The sequence below is a fragment of the Pleuronectes platessa genome, chromosome 11, assembly GCF_947347685.1.
Source record: "Pleuronectes platessa chromosome 11, fPlePla1.1, whole genome shotgun sequence".
Classification (NCBI taxonomy): Eukaryota; Metazoa; Chordata; class Actinopteri; order Pleuronectiformes; family Pleuronectidae; genus Pleuronectes; species Pleuronectes platessa.
This window is the reverse complement of record NC_070636.1, coordinates 14,142,191-14,161,877: the sequence shown is the minus strand read 5'-3', so window position 1 is coordinate 14,161,877 and position 19,687 is coordinate 14,142,191. Positions and strand designations below refer to the sequence as shown.

Genomic DNA, 19,687 nt, shown 5'->3' with positions numbered 1-19,687 from the left:
TCAGACTGAGGGTGGGTTCATATTACAGCTTTCATTCCCTGTGGTGAGGAGGAGATTGTATATTTGTGTGTGTGTGTGTTTGTGTGTGTGTAAGAGCTTGTGTGCTTCATAGGTGCTCCCCCTCCTGAATTGATTCCAGGGAAATCCCATCACTGCTGCTGACGAAATACTCCCTGCATAAACACGTGGAGTGAGGAGAGATTGAGAGATGTGAGAGAGAGCCAGTGGCTGAAGTAAAGAGGAGGCCAGATGTGATACAATGTGATGGCTGCCCCCTGAACTACACATCACACACATTTTGATACACACACTAGTGGCTGTGCCCCAGCTGTGACTGGATATGGAGGAAGTCACCTGTAAGCGACCCCTGCTTCTTGGCTGGTGCCCGATTGCGGAGGAAAGGGAAGATTTGCGGGTGTGTGCCAGCTGATCCTACCTGCTATAACATGCCTGTTGACCCTCCACTCCTGCCCAACCTGAGCCCTGTGTGCAACCATTACTGTCACTACTAGAAGATACCAGAAGTGTCTATTTGTCTGTGTCACTTTGAGTATGCTGTGTCTTACAGTCAAAATCAACCAAAATACACAAATGAAACTTTCATTTGATTATTGCAACATTTTGCACATCTTGTACAAAAAATTCCTGGATCTGCATCAAACTTGAATGAGTTATTATTTTACTGATTCAGCATTCTTCCACTAAGTTTCTTGGTAACCTTTTCACTAGTCATTCCTTAACCCTTCTAACAAACAAATCACAGTAGAAAACATAACCTTTTTGGCGGAGGTAATAATTCACTCAACACAATAATGCATCAGTCTTTTCTTCTTGTGTCTGGGGGTGGGAGAGGAGGTCAGTGTGATATGTTAACAAATTACTGGACAACTGTGTCACACTGTAATAGCAACAATAGAAACAACCCCACTCCACCTTAACTACAACCAACACCCTTGAAAGTTATTTTTCTTTAAATACTGAGAACAAGTTCCACCATAAATGCAACATTCAACACTGAATCAACATTTGCCATCCCCTGCAGTGCACTGTCAAAAAGCCATTTGTTTTGAATTTATGCAGCTCTGTCAAATAGTCAATTTTATGTAAACCGCAGGCAAACAATTTACTTTTTCCACAATATCCGAGCACCATGTTATTTCCTATAAAAACTGAGACATGCATCTCCATTTCTTCTCTCCATCCGTGGACGGCTCCACTCTGTGGAGGAGACAACCAGGTCGGTGAGGCAATCTGTCCACGGCTGCTTGTTTTGGTTAATGCGATCTCGGCAGTGACACACAAAGCCTTTGTTTTTCCATCATGCTGCTGTGAGCGCCCACCCGCCCTTCCAGCCTGCCAGTCTGTCACCTGACATTATCTACCCTCGCACGACTGAGCACATGGGGCACTGGCTGTCCTCTCTCTCTCTATCTAGTTTAGACAACCATGGTACCACTCCCTGTCTCAGCCAATCAAGTCACCTGGGGATCTGAGCCCGGTGATGTAATGCGCTGCCCCCACCAATAGGGTGTTTTCAACCGACCGGCCGCCCCGGGTCCAAATGCCATCTCACATGGCGAGGTAACCATGAAAGCCATGTGTAACCATGGCGATGGCTTACCCAAAACACGAGAGCTAGTCGGATGTGCAGCTCCGTTGTTAACCCACCGGCTAATTGTGTGAATGGATGGGCATAATTGCATTTCACCTAATTGGGAGCTGTTGCCAGCTTTTCCAATGGCAGTTTAGTGGTGGGAAAATGCGTAACAGTAATTTGTTTAGAGGCTGTTAGGCTCATTTGGATTATACATACACTTGAGCACAGCTGTGTGGCCCAATACCAAAAAAAGTAGTGGCAGTATATAACATCACAGGATGGGAAAGCTTAACACCACTGGACCATAACAATGTCAGTTGGAAAAACCTAATAAATCCATGGTTATAACGTATGGTTGCAGAAACACTACCGTTAAAAAGCCATTTCACAATGCACCTGTAATATAATGCCTTTATCAACACATCCACTCCTCCTTTCACATGTACACTTAATCCTTATCAAGGGCCATGGAGCATTGTGTTACCTGGCTAAATGTCTGCTACATAGTCATGCGTAAAGAATCCATGCCAGGCAGCTAGCTAACCAGCCAGGCAGACATTCAGTCGGGGGAACCAAACGCCCAACAATCTGGGGCCCCAATCCAAAGTGGCCCAAATCCAATTTGTTTGGCTCAGGGCTACAAATTGCTCTGTGCATTGAGTCTCCAAATAGCTGTCAACCACTCCCGCTTGGCGTCCTGTATCGCTTAATTCGCTCCTGGAGCATGTAATTGTCATAATAAGAAAAATATTGAGGTGATAATAACCAGTTACTTTGAGATGCCCCCTGTCCGCCTCAAGATACACACACACACACGCTGTCGCATATACTCGCATAATGGGCCGAGACTGCCATCTACATATTTCACACAACATTGGAGAGGCAGTCGCTCGTGACCCTTCACCTCGCTGGTGTTGGTGCCTGCCTGCATTCTCTCGCTTAGTGTGCCTCTGTTTGTCTGTGTGTGTGTGCTTGTGTGTGTGACAGGCACAAAGGCTGCTGGCCTGTCACAGTGAGACACGCTTGAGCACTGATGCGGCCGAAGGGACAGATGAGGGCCACAAACATAAAACCCCTTCCTTTTCCTCTCTCATACTATTGCCCTGCTCTCTCTCTCACACGCACACGCACGAGCACACACACACACGCACGCACACATGCACACGCACCAGCAGGGTAAAAGGCATCAGTGTGTAACAGGGAGCTGTCACATTCGGCAGACTGTGGGCCTTTTTCTCTTGACCATGGTGCTGATGTTTTGTCCTCTCACCACACACTGGGAATTAATCAAAGTTGTAATGGTAGACGGCACCAAGCGTGTGTGTGTGTGTGTGTGTGATGGAGCGAGCGAGAGAGAGAGAAAGATAGTGTGTGGGAGCGAGGGAGGGATGGTGTGTGTGTGAAAGTGGTTCTCTGTCTAGACAGGGAGGAGCCAAGGGCTGACGCTTCCTGTGGGCTACCGGAAAGGAGAGTGATGAGAGAAACTAGTTACTTCAAACACTCCTAACCATAAAACAAACACACACACACACACAGACAGTTAAGTAATTTTCTGTGGCACAACACAACAAGTGTGTAGCCATAAAGATATTTTTGGTAATTTTGATTTTTCTTTTCATGTCTGATGTCCCTGTGAATTGAATTTGATTCTCAGGATTGAAAATTACAAAAAAATAAATAATCAACAGCAACATCTTTCAAAAACAGTGTTCATATCACTATGATGATGAAATGGGATGAAATGCTATTCACTTCCATCATCTTGGAGAGGGCTGTTCAAATAAGTCAAGCATACTGTAGAAAATTGGGTTGAATTGAACCTTTGATTAGTAAAAAATAGGATTTTATGGTTACTAATATATAAATATATATCTATATGGAACATCAGGCATGTTGATGGGTGACTACATGTTGCTCAGTGCACGTGCTCCTCTACTTTAAGCTGACTCAAGAGGGATTTACCTTAGACTTGGCACTTTAATCTTGCACTATCTGTACAGAATGGATGAAATAGGGAAGAATGACAACATGGTTTCTCCTCTCTTTTACGAGGCCCCACTTCGGCAGGAGTTTGACATTTATTCTGCTACACCCCTGGTGTAATAATGTGCTCCTCCCACCTGCCACAGATTCTACTGGTCACCAGACCCACTCAAGCACGCAGAGGCTGGCACAGCAGCAGGGAAGATCAGGACCTGAGAGTGAGGTGTACTCCCAGAATGTTCTCAGTGGATGTTCAGCATGAATAGGTACTTATAGGGTCACAGTATATAGTACTGTATATAAAAGGATGGGATTACACTTCTCTAAATCATTCTTTAAACAATACTGGCATAACTATAGGTGCATTTAAAGAGTTGCTGCTGTTGCTGTAATTGTTTTTTCTCTTCATACAGGCCATGAAGTGATTACTTCAAAATATGAGTCCAAACCTGTGTTAGTAAAATCAAGTGGTTATTTTCCAAAGTCACCGTCTTTCTAGTCTGAAACTCCCTCTTTGTGTTACTATCGCTCCACTCCCTCTCACCCGGGAGACCCTGCTGTGGAAACACAAAGGAGTCATTTTGCAATAAAAAGGCCAGTAACTTTGGAAGATTCCCACTTGATGTGACCATGTCTGACTGCTGGAGCCACGTGTCAGCTTTGGCTTAAGCATTCATATCTAGACACCAGGAACAGTTGTGTAACCATCATGTTTCAGATCTGTGAGAATAATAAGAGTGATAATTACAGATGTGAAGATGTTATTATGAGAGCAACACAAGTTAATGTAATAATAATAATAATAATAATAATAACAATAATGATGATAAGGATAAATAATATTGAGAATAATAACAATTGTTGTCGTCATCGTGATCCTGCAGCCCTGGAGTCAGAGATTATCTTGAACCACTGTTACAACCGTTTACTTTAGTATATGGATGTATGTGTATGAGGTGTTTGATGAGTGAATATGAATGTGCATTTATTTTGTATTTCTTTTTCAATTTAAATTTAGATATTTAGGTATTTATTGATGGCTCCAGATAAGGACAAAAGCCAAATTTTTTACATTCATTCGGAGAATGTCTGCACAATTGGGTCAGGATATTCTGAGTTTACCTTTCACATATGAACGGAGCACCGTTCATAACAACATAGAAATCTCCAGAGCGCTCAGGTGAAGGGTGGTGCAGCAGGCAGTGGCAGGACGTAACATATTTATTCTGCTGCAGAGATCATGTGTTCAGAACATGCCTCAAAGCAGCTGAGTGAAATAAGATTTTCATGGCATTGATTACTTGTCATTTCTGCATATGACAATAAAGCTTTTGAATTTAATATTGCCAAGTCAGTCTGAACACTAACTAATGTGAACGTGTCCTTTAAAAGTATTTGTCTATTTACATTTTAACACAGTATATATTGTTTTTACTGATGTGTTTATGTATCCATAAAGAACCTGTGTTTTCATAGGTCAAGAGTAAAATCCATTATAACGTTTCACACAGCGATGATTGTGCTCCGACTCACTGTGGTACAGTTTATACACAAATAACACCTCAGCGAGGAAAGAGGCCAGTTTTATTCTCTATTTCTCCTCTCTGTGTAAATATGATGATGCAAACTGTAATTAACTCCAATAGCCATCGTTTGTGGGCCTGAGGGAGAGGTCTGCTTATGGCAGCGCTGCACTCATTTACTGGCTCCGGCCGCTGTGCTTTAAATCTTTATGGTGCACTGGAGAATGCATGAAATGCTATTACACAAAGATGTTATTTTTTTTTTCATCCTTTCCCCAAACCGTCGATTGAAGCAAAATCCAAATGAAATGCCATGCAAATGAATCCAAATGGACTGCCGACTGCGTGTGTGTGAAAGAGGGTTTTAACATGATGCCCCATGTAGAGCACACACTGTAATACCCTTCAATAAGTGCTATTAAGTACAGAAGGAAGAAGAGAAATGAGAAGGAGAGAGACGTAGTGGAGTGAGATTTAACACAACACCCACACCACCATTTCACTCTTTGATGTCTGTCTACTAAGGCTGGAATGATGATGATAATTGGAGATGATGATGAGAATTGATAAAAAAGAGTTTGACAATTTAAGAGCCGCACTACAAAAGGCTGATCAAAACGAGTCTGCTTACACACGGCACTTTACATCCACATAACTGGTTTAATAATTTGGTCCGGGGCCTGCGTGGGTGGCCTGCAGTTGTTTGTTATAGTATGTAGGAATGCGCAAACATGCCTTGACGGGGGATGTCTTTGTCAGATTAAGTGTGTGTTTGTGTGCAAACCAGGATATCTGTATGTATGAGAGTATGTGTGTGGAGATAAAGAGTTCCCTGAGCTGAGTCTCCGCCACTTCTTATGGGTCTCAGAGTGAAATCTTCAGCTAGGAGGGGAGGACCCAGCCAGACAGACTCAAAATATGGATGCTCTTCGGGGGAAGATGTTTGGCAAGCTTCAGGCTCGTCAAAGCCCACATAGGCTTTAGCCTAGCACCCAGAAGGCACTCAAATATGTAATCATGCCAACCCATGGAGCTCAGTGTTGTACCATGTGCTTGTAGGCTGAATGTTCCCGTCTCAAGTGCCTTAAGTTTCCAATTGTCTAACATATAACTCTAATCGCGACTGCCATAGGTGGCATGCTATCTTCATGTCCCAACAGCAATTCAGAGATGTAAGGCAATGACCCATGCAACACATGTGACGTAACACAACAACATTGCCTATCACTTTATATTTGAAATTTTAACATTCATACAATTACAGGGGGAAGTTCATTTTCACTAAAACTCCACTGCCAATTCTCAGGATTTTAACTGTAGGTCACGTCTGAAAACGGCTATGGAGTGTTCAACCTCATCTAACTGAATGGGTTATTGAATCAAACAGAATGTTGGTCATGTCAAATTCATCAGAACCTGATTTTGGGGAAAAAGTGACAGCGCTATTTAGTTACTTTACATAACTACTACTTCAAAATACATGAAAGCACAGGTTCAAGTATACTGTCTAATCTTATACTGCATTGAGAGGGGGCAGCATTCCATACAGAGACAAACCAGGAAGCCAGAGTACCCAGAGGAAATCTACGCAGTCACAGGAAGAACATTACAAACTCCACTCTCTGTCATAGCCTCCCTTCTGTCACTCTCTTCCCCTCACTTCTTTGAGGTCTCAATATGAATCATCCAAATAGGGATAACAGGTCTGCGAGGGGCAAACCTGGTTAACCATGAGACAAAACAGAGTTTAATAAATAGGGACAAAAGCTGCCTCAGAACAAACTAAACAGAACAGCACTCTCTTTTTATTTGAAAAAAACAGAGCCTTCCAGAGTCCTGCGGGAGCGGGGACACCTGACTCAGGATTCAAGTAGATTCAGGTGATCTAGTGATAATGTTAACAGAAACTCCACTGCATGAACAATTATTGCTTGTTGTAAGACAAGGGGTTCACAGAGTGATAACTGGCCCGGATCTTAAACCTTGCATACTGGGAGATATGGGATGGGCCACGTTCAGAGGGACATTTGAGGCACTATCACCCCTGAGCTGTTAAAGACGCCCAAATCTGGTGCCACTTGTCTCCAAACCAGAGGGATTCGTGTGGACTTTCACTCTGATTCTCCCTGATAATATGCCAAGCTGTGGCAGCTATATTACTTATCACATAGCAGGCCCCCCCCCCAGCATGGTGTCTCAAACATCCAACACCACCTTGAGTGAGTTAATAAACATGGAGGTGGGTCCTTTTTGCGTGCCCAGGTATTGGAGTCAAAGATGCCACAAACTCAACCACATGGCGAGTTAGGTCATTGGTATTCTGCCCAGAGGTGTTTATTTAAATATGCCCTCATTTTAAATGGCAGCTTTACAGAGGCAGAGACAGGCTGAGCCCACTTATTGTCTGAGCTGATGAAACTTTTCTTTTTTTCAGAAGTCTGCAAAGGTTCTTCACACTTTAGTTTATAATGCACGAGCCGACCACTTACGCCAACACACAAAACACGCACACACAAACACGCACACACAGATAAACACACTCACACACACACACACACAAACACTCCCTATTTGTTCTGCACGTATTGGTTCCACTAATGTTTTTATTTATGGCATTCCAGCATGACATCCTGCCTTCCAGCCACCCCCTTCCTCACCTCTCCACTCACCCAAGAGAGAACTGAAAAGACGACACATAACATAAAGTTTGTGTAGAGTGCGAGCCTGTGTGTGTGTGTATGTGAGAGTAAGAGAAAGAGAGAGGTGGGAAGGGAGCAAGCTAAATAAATAAATAAATAAGGAGCCCAAATTCCTCATTTCTAATTCAGCTGCTCGTTCAGCTTAACCTCTCTCTCCTCAGCAATTAAAGCGCACGCCACATCCTTCACGCTGTGTACAGCCGAGGCTAAATAATGCAGGGGGCATCCAGCACCCGCATCCTTTATCATCCCAAATGACAGCCATTTGCATATCTCCCCAGTCAATTAGAGCGCGGCAGAATAATCAGCCCATAATTGGGGGAGAGCGTTGGTAATCACCCGCCCTGGCACACCGACAGGGCCATCGGAGGCGCGAGGGGTTGTGTGTGCGGTTGGATGTTTGCGTGTGAGTGTGTGTGTGTGTGTGGGTGTGTGTTAGTGTGTGTGAGAGAAACAGTCCACTCAACTGCAACCTCTTCACTTCAAACTAGCACGTCCAAACAACCAGTCTAACTTCTCCCTGGTTCCCTCTAATGCTCTGTTCTCCCCTGCCGACTAATTTGCACATAGTGGTTGCGGCTCCAACGCATTCTTTCTGTGTAATATCTTTCATCAAAATGGGAGAGTAGGGGACATAGAATATCATAAAAAGTGGAACATGAATGAATGACGGGCTTCATTCTGGTATGCCATCCATTCTGAAATGTTATCAAATGTTAATTGCTCTGCATGCATAGTGACATCCTCTTCAGTGCGGCTGCTTTGTAAGCAAGATTGAAGGGTTAAAACCCAAAGTGTCAAAAATAGTATTTTATTGTCACTCCTGGAATCCTGTCTATGGATTTGCTAAAAATGTTTGGTACATGCAGGAATGAATTTCTTCATGTGCAATGGAATGCTAAACTTTCCTCCAAAATTGAGGATTTCCTATCAACAATCACCACGTTGGAGCAACATGTTTTTTTGCCTGCCTGTAAGTCTTACATGAGAGCTAATAAATTCAAACTCTATTCCTTTTATATAGCGACAAAGCCTGAAGCTGAGATCAGCCAAGACCAACGTAAGAAAAAGCTGTGCCAAGACACCAGGGGAAAAAATCCCCCTGCTGGTCCCTTTGGATGCAGACAATCAAAGTGGTTTCATGGGAAGTTTTCTGGGCAGCTTTGAAGTGCAGTAGCTCCGTAGCCTCAGCATTTCCTGCTGAAAGGGGGAATGACCGTTTTTGTGAAACAACATTTCCTTTAATAAACTGTAACCTCCCATTCCTCAGATGCTTTGGTGCTGTCCTCTGAACACGACGCATAAAAGGATCACTTGAGAGAGAGAGAAAGGGAGAGGGAGAGGGAAAAGGAAAGAGGGGTTGGGCACGGTGGAGGGGTGACTGTGTGTGTGTGTGTGTGTGTGTGTGTGTCTGTGTGTGTGTAAAGGAACATCAGAGAAACCCAGGCAAGGTTAGCTCCCAAAGCAGCTCCATCCTTTTGTGTTTCCCCAGCTGCTTTCTTTTCCCTCATGCCTTTGTATTTACCCAATCCAGTTCAATGTTACCCAGCAATGCCTCTGTTGTGTTTCAGGCCCACCGTCGCTTTGGAGAGATGAAACGTGTGGCATTCACTTCTCCTTGATAGAAGCGACAAGAAACAGAGAAAGGAAGTTGGAGCCTGGAAAGAGGTGGGTTGGGGTTGCGGAGGGAGACGAGGACAGTGCAGAGGATGATAGCGATGATTTGTTTTCGATTTACATCCACACAGGACTTCAGTCTATTGCTGGCGAGGGGCAGATCAGGCTAACCCTGGGACAAAACAGAGTTTAAACACAAACACAAAAGCCTCTTTTGAAGAGAATAGACTACAGAAAACACAAAAGTGGCAGCACGGTTAAATAGCTCACTCTATCCGCAGAGGGAGGAAACACTGATTTCCTTTTTACTCCCTTTTTTTTTTAAAGGGAGTGTCTTTCTCTGTTTAATCCCTCAGTCCTCTTCTCTCGGGGGATCTCTGGCATTTGCTGCCAGCCAGCCGGCCCCGCGCTGCACAGACTTATGCCTCACTGTCAAAGTGACTCTGATCAAAAGAGGGATAGTGAGGTGACGTGAGTGTGGGGGGGGGTGTTCTGGTTTAAGGGTCTGTTTTGGTCGCCACAATGCGAAACTCTTTCCCCCTTGGATGTGCTGCCTGTCAGTACGTCCGCCAAGGTAATCCATCAGCGTCTGCTGCCGATCAATAAGGTGGATCGGCGGAATTCTGAATCTGCTTGTGATCCATGTAAAATGAATGCCTGATTCTTAATCTGTCCATCAACTTCACGATCAAGTTTGAGAAAATCTGAGAAACCTGATCACTACCTCACAGCAGTTTGTTACATTTGTACTGGACCACAACTGTGTGGAGATGTCATGTGATTGAGAAATATCCCACATCAACGGTGTGATTTTAAGAGTGAATCTGAAATGTAATGGGTCTAGATGCTAACAAATTTGGTGACAATAAAATAAAGGACCTCAAATTACCCAGATACTGACCCACAGAGGGTCCCTTTATTAAATACTGTACTGTATAGAATCTAAAACGCAATTTCTCACAAGACAAATTCACATGAGCTCAAGACTCATGAGATCAAGGCTACTTGATTTGTTTTCTTCCATTCTTTCTACTACAGTGAAATACTTCTTTTTGTCAGGTATCTCTGTAAATCCCCTTTATATGTAAAGTACACACAAAACCGTAACTCAGATAACCACTCAGTACAATGAAATCCTCTCAGAATGAAGATGGATGGCTTTGAGGTGGATTGGGCAGAAGACCACATCAGGTTTCTCTCCTTTCAGACACTGGGTCATCAAAAGGCAGATGGTTGGGTCAGAATCGGGCATCAACAGCACCAGTGCATGGACCCCACCTGCTCTGGTCCCCGCTAGTGGTGGTGTTCAGGAGTGGTTTATTTTTTCTTGTGGGGAAATGGATTTGTTTTAACTTGACAAATAGTCAATGGGTCGTTGAACAATAAGTATCTCATTACAGGTGAATCACGTCATATGAGCTGGGTTAGGAAAACACACACAAACACACGTTCACACACCGGTGGAATCACAGAGGGAGGCAGCAGCCCTCTCAGGACAGGCCTCAGAGCTGAAGTCAGAACCATATTTCAGGGCGTTCAATAAACTTTTTAGCGGTGAAAAACAAATTGGGCTCACCATCAAAGAGACTTTTCAAAAACCCATTTTTCTCTCTATGCCAGTTCAAACGAACCCTGGTTGGTAAACAGGCACGGAGAATTCACAGCACAAAGATATTGTAGGAGGTACAAATGGCTGGAACTTCACCACAACAAAGGCAGAGGAGTGGAGGGGTGTAATTCATCACACGCTCAACAAAAAGCAAGCGTGACCGACTGTCCATGACCGAAGAAACAAAACAACACAAAAAAAGCTCCTTAATTGGAGAAGGAGTTGTTTTTATTTTTCATTTCAAACCTCGTCTATTGTTTTTTCTCCTCTCCCTCCAATTTCTTTCTGCTCAAGTCTGTGCCCTTGCCCTCCCCTCCGCCTCCTCCTCTTTCCTTCTTCATTCCCGTCCCCACCGCCCTCTCTCCCCCCATTTCTTCACTAAAACAAATCGCTGTGAGTTATTTTGGCCTCTGACTTAAATTAGAAGACAGACAGAGCTGCAGGATGAGGGAGACAGAAAGGAGGAGGAGACGAGGCACACGGAAGGGGCAAGAGGAGAAGAATGAGGAAGTTAGGAGGAGGAAAAACCTCTGGGACCTATATGGCTTGTGAGATGTCTTGACAAACAGACGGACAGACAGACAGACAGACAGACAGACAGACAGATAGACAGTTAGAGGCCTCGCTCCGCATACCATCCTCCCATCCACCTCAGGCAAAATCTCATTTGTCAGGGATTCAGCTGAAGACCAGAGGATAGAGAGACAGAGCGATCGAACGAGAATAGCAGCAGCAGCGGACTCGAGCCTAGCCCCCCGTACCGAGCCGTCATTAGCTATGCACAAGACAAACTGCTGACACAAAGTCACACAGCGTGCTGAGCAGCGGCTTGTGGGTATAGGCAGGAGGAATCCATCCCTCCGTCCCTCCACCTGTCTATTGACATCCCTGGCTCTCCCTTCACCCGCCTCCGGTTTTTGCAATTACAATCAAACGGCAGCATCCTGGCCCTGAAGCACTGACTGACGGCTTGGATTAACCAAGACGTGGAGAGGCCTTGGGATGCCGTGTGTATGTGAATGTGTGTGTGTGTGTGTGTGTGTGTGTCTATGCCTTTCAGCCGTCTACGTGTGCATATTACATTGTTTTGTACTCTATGTGCAGCATGTTTCAGCATGAACACTGCGTCTGTGTCTCCTCCTGTCTATTAGTGGATTTTATCTGTATATTTGTACAGACACAATATCGATTTGCACTGTAAGTTTGAATGTGTATTTGACAGGGAAGCTGCATGTATGGAACAGTGCATTACTATGAAATCAAGTGAGCATAACAATGCAATTATGTATTTTTAAAATCATTTCTACTATGTGGATCATTTGTCTCTGTTGGCTGGATGTGGGAAATGTTTTATCTAAACAGTTATACCCAATTAAACTGAGCTCATATATAATTTGCTAAATAATTCCCACTTCCAAAATGCCTTTACATTTTCATCGTGTTGCAACCACTGCACAGTAAATTGAACAATCCAGATGCTTCATTTAACGGAAATAACAAACTGAGAGTTTGAGAAATGTCATGAATAGTGACAACACAGGCAAATCAAAATGTTGTGGGTATAGAAAGAAATCAGAGCATTGCAAGGAAAAAGAAGAAGACACACACACACACACTGAATTAACTTCACCGCTGCACTGCCGCAATCGAGAAACCCACGTCACACATGCAGCGGCACAGAAAACTGTCCCTCAGAAGGCAGAGAATAAAGCGCGGGGAACAAAAACACGTCAATCTGCTATATCTATAAGAATCTGAGCTGCTCTCTCATGTCTTCAGTGGGAGCATCTTCTTTAACCCTTCGCTGCTACACACCGACGTCATCCGTCAGAGATGACAAATGTGAAATGACAGCTCCGCTTGTGAAACAGCGGCGGCTAAAGACAGAAAACTACTTGCACAGTTTGCAACAAGGGAAAGTTTGTCAAGACAAAACCAAATATTTAAATCCGCTGATGGTGGAGCCTTCTGTAACTCCTAAATAAAGGTCGGTCGGCTGAAAAATGTCCAATGCAGACAATTATCTGATTTGGTTTTAATTGTTTTGAGTGCTCAATTTTGGCAAGAATCCAACAAATTGCCACAGAGGACAATTTAATATTCAAATCATAATTCGACATTTTCATAATAACTTAAACCAAATTGGTAAAAGTCCTTTAAACATCTAAGAGTTACACAGAGTTTTTGCACAGTTTCTCCACATCTCTCTTTGATGACATGTCATGTTGTAGTTTCTACGTTAGAGATCCCAAACCTGTCCAACTATCTGCTGCAGGTTTTGTCCTATATTACAAAACACTTAAAATCCCCAAGTGAACCAATCCCTGTGAGATGATTAGAATCATCGCACATGAAAGCCTCAAATGCAATCTAAAGAAGGCATCTGTATATCATCAACAACACACACTCATTTAGATTCACTGTTCATATCAGGCAGCCGACCAGTTTGCATATTCACACTGCGATGCTGAGGCAGAGAGTCGTCCTGGATGCCCTCTCCCCACCTGGCCTGACGGAACAGAGAGCGGCTAACCAACCAGAACACCCTCGCAGGAGCGAATGCTCTGTGAGCCAATGGTTGCCCGGGCTGCGTGTGCATGCGGGCGTGTGTGTGTGTGTGTGTGTGTGCGCGTGTGATGTAAGCACAGGCAAAGGAGAGGTGACAGCGGCGCGAGGTTGATCTAATAAAAGGAGAAGATGAAACGCTGTCAGATGCTGCGGCGAGCAGCTCAAACGCCGGCAACGTTTGGTAAAACACACACGCGTTCTCCTCCCAGACATTCTCCTCTCCGCTCACATACTATCTCTGCCTCTCACACACACACACACACACACACACACACACACACACACACACACACACACACACACACACACACACACACACACACACACACACACACACACACACACACACACACACACACACACACACACACACACACACACACACACTTTCAGACACATTTCTGTGACAGACAGTTTCATAGTATCGTAGCGGAGGTGTTGGCCTATAAAAAGCAGTGCTGATATGATTTAATGGGCGAGTCTTATTATAAGACTGTCGCTGGGCCAGTGTAATCTGGCTAGCGCTCCAGGGCACAGCGCTGAGACACATGCACTACAATGCTCTACAGCAGATAATATTGCTGTGTGCTACGTTGCTATTATAAGATAGAGCCATTTGCCATACTGATACGCCGTGTATGAGGCTGTCATTTGGGAAGGATTGATTTATGACTGTGAGGCATGAGAATAAAGACAGATTATTTTTTATGAATGTGTCTTTAGAGGCCAACTTCATTCCTTTTTGTTTGCACTGCACTTATTTTTATACTGAATCAAAGGGAAATCATCTTCAGAATAAAACACACATACCACGGTTATGGGCTTTGTGGTGTTTGTACAAGCCCTACAGAGTTTGGACCACCCGCTTAAAAAATTGCACAATGTCACTTTGACATTGATTCTGAATTTGCACTTAATGGAACAAGATCCCTCTGTTAGCTGTCTTCCAATTTTTGCTGGGACTAAATTGCTATTAATTATAAATTGTGGAGCAGCTGTCTTAAAATATATGACATATCTACTAGGGTATTAGACACTGTGGTGATATTGCCTCTCCTGCCACTTTTAATATCAGCACCTTGACTCCAATCAAGGCCTAATAATGGCTTCTCATTATGAAGTGCATGGGTGTGTGTGTGTGTGTGTGTGTGTGTGTGTGTGTGTGTGTGTGTGTGTGTGTGTGTGTGTGTGACGGGGGGGACTCCAATTTCATCACTTAAAAGCCACAGATGACACCTTGTAAAAAGTTAATTTCATTTTAGACATTTATGGAATAGGGCTGTAAATTTTACTCTGGAGGTGCACCGTGAGGCTATCAGCTCTGATAATTGAGATACTGCATAATTAGAAGTAAGCAATTCATTTTGAGTATAAATGCATAGAAGCAGTAAAAAAGACTTTAAACTTTATTTGAGTGAACAGTGAGAGAAAAGTGTGTGTTTTCACACGAGCTGCTCGTGGTGAAACGTATAGAGGGGTTTTTAGTGAACGCTGGTGGCCATTGTTCCCTGCATGTACTAGCAGAGTCAGACAGCAGATGGCGCTGTGCTTGCTGTGAGCACAGAGGAGCATGCTATTGAGCTCTGAACAACAGAAGCGGGTGCAGGCAGGATCAGGAAACATTACTGACTGTTTCATAATGTGATTCAAACTGCTGACACAGACACATATCACCACACATCCTATCTAAACAAGAAAGGAAATTACTATAATATTCCTCTGATATGGACACGTGTGTGATCTCAGTGGAGTTTATGGATATTTTATGTCCTAGAGCAACAATATAATCATCCTCAATTATTCCCAGGGAGACTTTTTTGTCGTCATATTTGTACATCATGCGTCAAATAACTTCTAATGGTACTTGTTTGACACAGGATTATGTGATGCTCATAGTAAATCATGGCAATCCAACCATTTTGTGTGAACACATCCTATATGTTACAAAAAAAGATGTCTCTGTCTTTTTTGTTTCCAAAGACTTTAATTTCACAGATCGTTCCATATTATTTTTTCATAAAAAAGGAACTTGCTGTCTATCTTTAAAATTCTTAAATTATTCTTTCTATCAGATGAGACTGAGTTGGGTGAGAAAAGGGAGAGGGGGGGGGGGGGGGGGACGGCTTCCATCTAACTGCATAACCCCCATCAACTCTCACACACACATACACTGGCTTTCCTCGCTCTTCCTCTAACTCCTTACCCTCCACCTCCCACATCCCTCCGTCCAAGTCCTCCTCCCCCTTCCTCCCACCTCTCTTCTCTCTCATGGCCTCTGTCTTAATTTCACAGGGGAATCATTTGACAGATATTGCCCTTGAAGAGACAGTCTGTGCCTCGCCACTGAGAGCAATGGGGGGTTGAGGGTTGTGGGGATGGGAAGAGGAGAGTCGAGGGGTGGGGGGATGAGTGTGATGGAGGAGAGGAAGCAACAGAGAGTGAGAGTGATGGGAAGAATGGGGGGGGGGGATTGGAGGGTAAAAAGTTATTAAGTGGATGTGAAAATGCAGCGCAGCCAAAAAGGTTAAGTCTGGAATAGGAAATTAAAACTTGCATCGCTTTTGGCTTTAAATAGATTTGGTTTCATTACGGGCGCCAAGGCCAGTTAGAGTCAAATCCCTCTGGAGAGAGAGAGAAAGAAAGAGAGCGGGAGAGAAAGAGTGGAGGAAGGAGAGAGAGGAGGAGGAAGAGCGATGGTGACATGGGGCAGGGAGGCAGGCAAAAAGAATAGGGAACAATAGGAGAGAGTAAGGAGGCAGACTATCATGCAGTTCACATTCATTTTCAATCTCAGCCTGTTTTTCCCCAAACCCCTTTCCACAGTCAAGCGAATACCAATTCTACATACAATTACTGATTTAATACTTAGACTCTAAGTGGAATCCAAGGCTGCTGCGAAGCATGAATACAAAGAATGCAAGCGGCATTTGCTGGCAGGTGTGTGAAAAACCTTGTGACTATATTATTCTCCATCTTTCTGCGGACACTTTATGAGCCTTTGGTGACTTGAGTTAATGTTTCGACCCTGGGACGTATGGAACCTGTTCCCACCTGCCTCTGGTGATTTTTTCGGATTGGAAAAATGAGGAAGCAAGGGCCTTTTGCAGTTACGGCCTTGCACACCAGACCATGCATCTTACAAACACCTCATATGCATGAAACACATGTGAAGGATAAGACTGTTTTTCCTATTTTAACACATAAAGATGGGACAACTGGCCCTGCAGGACACATTTCAAACCAATGGTTCTTACACACACACACACACACACACACAAACACACACCTGCACAGGTTACACAGCCTGACCCTTTCACAGCTCTGGTTATTGCCTTCGTGGTCTCCCAGGGAAGAACAGAATAGAGAGGAGTAAGACAGATTGAAAGAAAGTGTTTGAAATGAGAGAGAGAGGGATGGAGGAGAGAGAGAGAGAGATAGAGTAAAAAGCAGGAGACAAAAACAGCAGAGACTGCGATAAAGATGGTGAAACGTAAAGAAGAGGATGCTGTGGGGGAATTAAAGAGTTAGAGATGGATAGATAGTCCAAGAGATAAAGATAGTGTGTTGTGTGTGTGTGTGTGTGTGTGTGTGTGTGTGTGTGTGTGTGTGTGTGTCTGTATTCGATCGTTATCGTTCACCACCTCTGGACATGTGAGTAAACAACAGCGATAATTAAATGCAAGTAGCTGCATGCATTAATAAATAAAATGGCGAAGACATTTCAAGTTCAGGTTGGTAACTGTTAAGACCATTAAGGGTTCGAGGACAAACAGTCGACTGGTCATAACTGATTAGATCAGCTTAAAGAGATCACATGAGATTAAGTGTGAATGATCACTCACCCGTCTGCATTGAAATTATCTCAAACGGGTGATAACAGAAATGCAGGCTCAAACACAAAAGTATATTCAATCTATGATCTATGTGGTTGAATTTTATGGGAACCCTAGTTGAGTCTGGAGCAACATTATGTGTTTACAAGCATTTAAATACACTTAGAATCAATCTTTATGTGGAAATTGTGTCTGCATAGGATAATGTAAATGTCTGACTCATTTTGTGTTAGGATTTAGGACAGGTGGTAAAAGGGCCAGTACCTTTTTATTTTCTTCTACCTGCTTGGCACTGACGGCAACAACAACAGCATCGGACGTAGAGAGGAGAAACTCTCCCTCTTTCTTCCTCACTCTCTACCTCTGAGCACCGGATTATGACAGACAATGTGTAAGTGTGTGTGTGTGTGTGTGTGTGTGTGTGTGTGTGTGTGTGTGTGTGTGTGTGTGTGTGTGTTTGTGTGTGTGTGTGTGTGCCCCCCCATCCTAAACTGCACGTTTGTCCGATGACAGCAAAGGAAAAAAGACAGAGGAGAAAGAGAACAGTCAGTGTCACCTTAATACAAGAAGCAAATTACTATTCATCCTCTCCAAAGAGAAGGCGATAAATACTTGATGAGCGCGATGTGTGCTAATCTAGCTGTAGCAGTCCACGCACACACCCACACACTCACACGCCGCATTGTTTCAGTGTGATATAAATGCAGTCATGCAATTAAAGATATGCTAAGTATGTGTGTGACATTTTTGCAGGGTTCATGTTTGACTGCATATTAATGTGTGTAAGAATGGATTGTGTGTGTGTGTCTGTCTCTTGTGTGTGATCCAATGAGATGTCCCTGTAGTGTGTCTGGGGTGGTAGTGCTAGGCAGGTATAGCCACAGTCGCTCATTGGCAAACATGAGCCGTGCTGCCGTAAAACCGCTCTCTCCAGACAGGAGGGAGGGGGGAGGATGTTACCTTATTGCACAAAGGTTGAGTGGACAGTTTTTGTGTGAGCGACTGTCAGAGAGCGCAAGCAAGAGAGAGAGAGAGAGAGAGAGAGAGAGAGAGAGAGAGAGAGAGAGAGAGAGAGAGAGAGAGAGAGAGAGAGAGAGGCAAAGGTGCTGATACAAGCGGAGAGCAAGTGAAAAAGAAGAGCTGAGAGCAGCAGCTGGCACACTATGAACAAAAGTCATAGTGTATACTTCTGGGGACATTTCTTTTCAAACTCGGCCAAACTGACCGACCGACTGACTTACACTCTACACTTCTCACATGAATCCAAACTTTTCTTCTTCTTTTTTTGAATGCTTTGCAAAGAATGGAGTTAGCTTCATGTTAGCTTAGGGCAGCTTATCTAGGAGTTAAGAGAAGGCTATTGCTCACTGGCTTGATGGGAGGGTTCCCCTCAGGGCTGTGTCCACACTGGGCTCATAGTTCCCTCACATTCTGTTAGGTTTGCTGCAAACTCATTGTCTATCGTCTGATGAGGTAGTCACTGTATGCAATGGCAGACCTACCCTCCATCACCCCAAAAAGAAACACAAGATAATAAACCACATCATCCCAATATTCAAACTGTTTAAAACAATTAAATCTAAGTGCATTATGTGCATAAATATAAATCATTAAACGATATGATTTATATTTTATCATATGGTTGCTTTTGATGTGTAGATTTATTTAGTAAATGTTTTGAACAGATACAATTTTTTTTGAGGATTGCAATTTCAATATTCCTTTGTGCTTGCACAATATATATTCTTGAATCTTGAAACATAGTAAAGCAAACATTTTGTCAAATCTCACACACATTGGTCTTCAATCAAACCTCTTTAGTTTTGGGCAGAAAACTAGTGGTTTGGGGTTTCAGACTGGCTGGACGACACCACAGGTAAGCCACCATTACTAATATTAACTTTTAGTAATTGGCGTGAACGTCAATATTTCTTGATGCATCATTTGCAACACTTCAAAAATGTTGAAACTTTTCCTGTTCAATAATCTTTCAGATTTACACCTTAGAATTTGTCCTTGTCTACAATGTTTTCAATTACTTTACCATATTGGATATTTGTCTGTTTGTCATTTGCAGCATGTTACAGTGTGAATCAGGTAAACACTTTAAAGAGACCTTGCTCTAAAGTAACACGACAGCAGTTGTTAGAGGAAAGTGAAATCTTATTCATTAATATACTGTATGCCTCAGAATTTAAAGTTGTGACCTTCCTGCGACAGTGAGAAAATACTGCTGCGTCTCAATGGGCTACAGGTAG

The 19,687-nt window shown here is 43.5% G+C and overlaps 1 protein-coding gene across 1 annotated transcript in view; it reads right to left on the bottom strand.

Moving 5' to 3' along the window:
* arid1b (AT rich interactive domain 1B (SWI1-like)) overlaps positions 1-19,687 on the bottom strand; it is a 112,421-nt gene that overhangs the window by 53,573 nt on the left and 39,161 nt on the right. The window lies entirely within an intron of this gene.